This window comes from Halichoerus grypus, chromosome 6 (assembly GCF_964656455.1).
Source record: "Halichoerus grypus chromosome 6, mHalGry1.hap1.1, whole genome shotgun sequence".
Taxonomy (NCBI): Eukaryota; Metazoa; Chordata; class Mammalia; order Carnivora; family Phocidae; genus Halichoerus; species Halichoerus grypus.
The window spans coordinates 175,190,270-175,195,595 of record NC_135717.1 but is presented as its reverse complement, the minus strand read 5'-3'; the positions used below and the strand labels follow the sequence as shown (position 1 = coordinate 175,195,595).

At 37.2% G+C, this 5,326-nt stretch overlaps 1 pseudogene; it reads right to left on the bottom strand.

The window, feature by feature from the left end:
• Positions 1-368: 368 nt before the first annotated feature.
• Positions 369-1,022, bottom strand: LOC118553550 (small ribosomal subunit protein eS7 pseudogene; annotated as a pseudogene).
• Positions 1,023-5,326: the final 4,304 nt, after the last annotated feature.

Below are 5,326 nucleotides of genomic sequence, written 5' to 3'. Positions count from 1 at the left end.
TAAGGTGGAACTCAGGTCACTGATTTGAGATCTTTCTTCTTTTCTAATATAGGCATTTAAGGTGAAGCTAATCTCTGCTTTACCATCATCTCGCAAATTCTGATATGTTGTGTTTTCATTTTCATTCAGTTTAAAATACTTTCTAATTATACTTTTGATTTCTTCTTTGGCTCATGGAGTATAATATAATTTGTTTAGTTTCCAAATATTTGAGGATTGCCCAAATATCTTTATATTACTGATTTCAATTATGATAAGAGAACATAATTTGTGTAACTTGAATCCCTTTAAGTTTCATGAGCCGGAATATGATATATCTTGTTAAATGTCCCATGTGCATTTCTTTTTTTTTTTTTTTTTTTTTACAATACTATGAAAGTTTTATTTAATCATTTTTGTTTACAACTGAAACTCTGGGAACTCAAAGTTAACATCCTTGCCTGTAAGCTTCTTATAGACACCAGAAAAAGTTTCAACCTTGTGTTCCACGTTGTTCTGATGTGCTTTATCCAAATGAACCTTGATCAGCCGGCTGCCATCCAGTTTCACACGGATTCTCTTGCCCACAATTTCACTTGGGAAAACCAAGTCCTCCAGGATCGCGTCGTGCACGGCTGTCAAAGTGCGGCTCCTGGGACGCTTTTGCTTATTTTTTGTACGGCTTTTTCGCGTTGGCTTAGGCAGAATTCTCCTCTGAGCGATAAAAACAACATGCTTCCCACTGAACTTTTTCTCCAATTCACGGACTAGCCGGACTTGGATTTTCTGGAAAGATTTCAGCTGAGGAACGGGAACAAAGATGATAATAGCTTTCCGACCACCGCCAACTTCAATTTCCTTGGCAGCCGTGATGTTCAGCTCCCTCAGCTGGGCTTTGAGGTCGGAGTTCATCTCCAACTCAAGGAGAGCCTGGGAGATGCCGGACTCGAACTCGTCCGGCTTCTTGCCATTGGGCTTCACGATCTTCGCGCTCGAACTGAACATGGCCTTCTTGTTGAGAGCGCCAGCCTAGGAAGAGCCCATGTGCATTTCAGAAGACTGTTTATTCTGCTGTTGTTGATTACATCATTCTATAAATTATAATTAGGTCAAGTTGGCTAATAATGTGGCTCAAATCCTCTATATCCTTGCTGATTTTCTGTCTCTTCTTCTATCAGTAATTGAGAGAGGAATATTGAAATCTCTCTCCATAATTGTGATTTAGTTCCCCTTTCAATTTATCAGCTTTTGCTTCATGTATTCTGAAACTCTAAATATTTAAGATTGTTGTGTCCCCTTGGGGCACATGGGTGGCTCAATCAGTTATGCGTCTAATTTCGGCTCAGGTCATGATCTTAGGGTCCTGGGATAGGGTCCTGTGTCAGGCTCCCCCACTCAGTGGGAAGTCTGCTTGTCTCTCTCCCTCTGCTCCTCCCCCAACTCATGCTCTGTCTCTCTCTCAAATAAATAAATAAAATATTTTTTTTGAAAGATTTTATTATTGAGAGAGAGAGTGAGTGAGAGAGAGAGAGAGAGCACAAGCAGGGGAAGGGAGAGGAGAAGCAGACTCCTCACTGCGTAGGGAGTCCCAACGTGGGGCTCCATCCCAGTATCCTGAGATCATGACTTGAGCCGAAGGCAGACGCTTAACCGACTGAGCCACACAGGCGCCCCTAAATAAATAAAATCTTAAAAAAAATTGTTAGGTCCTCTTGATTGACACTTTTATAATTATAAACTGACTTTATTTATCTCTGGTAATATTCTTTCCTCTGAAATTTACTTTGATGGTATAGCTACTCCAGCATTCTTTGGACTACGATTATAGTGGTAAATCTTTTTCTATGCTTTTACTTTTAACTTATTTGTGTCTTTATATTTAAGGTGCATTTCTTGTATGCAATATTATAATTGGATCTTGATTTTTTTTAAAGTTTATTTACTTAAGTAATCTCTACACCCAATGTGGGGCTTGAACTCATGACCCTGAGATCAAGAATCACATGTTCTTCTGACTGAGCCAATCATGTGCCCCACACCTTATTTTATTCAATCTCGTAATCTCTGACCTTTAGTTAGGGTGTTTAGACAATTTACTATTTCATGTGATTATTGATATATTAGGTCTCTTTGTTTGCTCGTTTTTTGTTTTTTTTTTTTTGGTCCCATCTATTCTTTGTTCTTTTTTTCTCTTTTACTGACTTATTTTGGATTGAGTATTTTTTATTATTCCATTTTATCTCCTTAGTTATGTCTCTTTGTTGTATTATTTTAGTGATTGCTTTAGGGTTTATATTATAATCTTGAACTTATCAGAGTCTACGTTCAAGTGATATTATGCCACTTCACCTAGTATAGTATAAGAACCTTATAATAGTATTTCTATTTTCCCCCCATCTTGACCTTTATACTATTGCCATACATTTCACTTATTTTATAAATATATGTGAACAGTGAGTCATCTCTTTAAACACTGAGGTGGAATTCACGTAGCAAAATGAACAATTTTAAGGTGAATAATCCAGTGGCAGTTAGTACATTCACAATGTTGTATAATCACCACCTTTACTGATGTTCCAAAACATTTCCACCCCTCCAAAATAAAACCCCACACTCATTAAGAAGTTACACCCCAATCCCCCTGGACCCTTGACAACCACTCATCTGCATTCTGTTTCCATGGATTTAACTATTCTGGATGTTTTGTGTAAATGGAATTGTTTAATAGGTGATATTTGTGTCTAGTTTCTTTCACTTAGCATAATGTTGTCAAGATTCATCCACATTGTAGCATATTATCAGTGCTTTATTCCTTTTTATGATTGAATAACATTCTATTGTATGGATAAACCACAATTTATTTATCCACTCATCCATTGATGGACATTTGGGTTGTTTCCACCCTTTGGCTACTGTGAATATTGTTGCTATGAGCACGGGTGTGCAAGGATTTAAGTATTTGTTTTCAATTCTTCGGGAGAATTGCTGGTTTCTATGGTCATTATATGTTTAACTTTTTGAGGAACAGCCAAACTGTTTTCCACAGCAGCTGAACCATTTTTATATTTTCTCTAATGACTAATGATGTTGAGCATCTCTTCATGTGCTTGTTGGCCATTTGTATCTTCTTTGGAGAAGTGTCTATTCAAGTCCTTCGCCCACTTTAAAATTGGGTTGTTTGTTTTTGGTGTTGAGTTGTAAGAGTCTTTTATATCTTCTGGATACTACACCCTTATTAGATATTTGATTTATAAATATTTTCTCCCACTCTGTAGGTTGCCTCTTCACTGTCTTAGGAATGTCTGTTGATGCACAGAAGTTTTTAATTTTGATGAAGTTCAATTTATTTATTTGTTCATCATGGTTTTGGTGTCATATCTAAGAATCCATTGTCAAATCCAAGGCCGTGAAGAATAACTCAGATGTTATCTTTTAAGAGTTTTATAGTAGCTTTGATATTTAGGTTGTTGTTGATCCACTTCAAGTTAATTTTTGTATATGGTGTGAGGTAGGGGTCCAACTTCATTCTTTTGCTTGTGGATATGCAATTATCTCAGCACTTATTAAAGAGAGTATTCTTTCTCCCATTGAATGGTCTTGGCAACCTTGCTGAAAGTCAGTTGGCCATATACTGCAGGTTTATTTCTGGATTCTCAAATTTATTCCACTGGTCTATAGGTCTATCCTCATGCCAGTACCATACTGTTTCGATTACTTTGGCTTTATAGAATGTTACGAAAGTGAGAAATATGAGTCCTCTAACTTTGTTCTTCCTTTTCAAGATTGTCTTAGCTATTTGGGACCACTTGTAATTTCCTATGAAATTCTGTGAAAAAGGCCGTTGGAATTTGGATAGGGATTGTACTGAATCTGTAGATTACTATGAATAGTATTTCCATCTTAACAACATTAAGACTTCCAATCCATTAATATGGAATATTGTTCCATTTATTTAGTTCTTCTTTTCAGTTGTCTTTTGAAGAGATTTAAATTTTAGGAAAATGTTATATATTTACCCATGTAGGTATCATTTACAATGTTCTTAATACCTTTGTGTAGATCCAACTGGTATTATTCTTCTTCTGCATGAGGGACTGTAACATTTCTTTTTTCTTTTTTTTTAAGATTTTATTTATTTGTCAGAGAGAGAGAGAGCAGCAAGCAGAGGGAGAAGCAGTCTCCCCCTGAGCAAGGAGCCTGATGCAGGGAGCCCAGTGCGGGACTCGATCCCAGAACCCTGGGATCATGACCTGAGCCGAAGACAGATGCTTAACCAACTGCGCCACCCAGGCGCCCCTGGACTGTAACATTTCTTGTAGTGCAGGTGTGCTGCTGATGAATTTTTTTCCTGCTTTTGTGTGTTTGAAAATGTCATTATTCACTTTTCCTTTTCAAAGGTATTTCACTGTGCATATATTTGCTGGAATTATATTTTAAAAGATATTCTTCTTTTAAAGATAGTTATAGATGACAGTTTTTCTTCCAGTACTTTAAATGTGGTTGCTTTACTTGCATTATTTCTGACAAGAAATCTGTCATTCTTATTTTCTTCCTTTATGTAATGTCTTTTTCCATGGCTACTTTTAAGATGTCCTCTTTCTCACTGTTTTTGAGCAGGTCAGTTATGATGTGCCTTCATGTATTTTTATTCATGCTTCTTGTGCTTGGAGTTTGTTGAGCTCTTGGATCTGTGGGTTTGTAGCTTTCATCATTTTGGAAAAATCTGATCATTATTTCTTCAAATATTTTTTCTGTTCCCTGTCTCCTCGCCTTCAGGGACTCCAATTACACATATATTAGGCTGATAGAATTTGGTCCACAGCTCACTGATCTTTTTTTCTTGGGGGGAAGGATTCTTTTTCCTCTGTGTGTTTCATTGTGGATAGTTTCTATCACTGTGTCTTCAAGTTCACTAATCTTTTATTTTGTAATGCTAATTTTTTGTTATTCTGTCCATTATGTTTTTCATCTTGTGCGGTGTAGTTTTCGATGAAGTTTGATTTGGCTCTTCTTTATCCTCCATATCTCTACTTTATCACTTGAACTTGTAGAATACAATCAGGATATCTTGCTCTGCTACTTCTTTTGGTTGTTTCTGGCAGGAGTAACACGAGCTGTTATTCATCTTGGTCAGAAGCAGAAAGACTCCCTCTTTTTAATACGAGTATTGGTAACCTCCTCCTCGCTGGGTGTGTGAACCTATACAAAGGTGGACAAAATAAAATGCCAGCCCTCTTCTGACCACAAGTCCTCCCCATGGCCTCCGAAGGGATAACACAGCTGGTGGGAGGTGTGCGTGGTGTAGTTTCAGCAGAAATAGAGATTGAAATGTGACTGGACCCAGGTT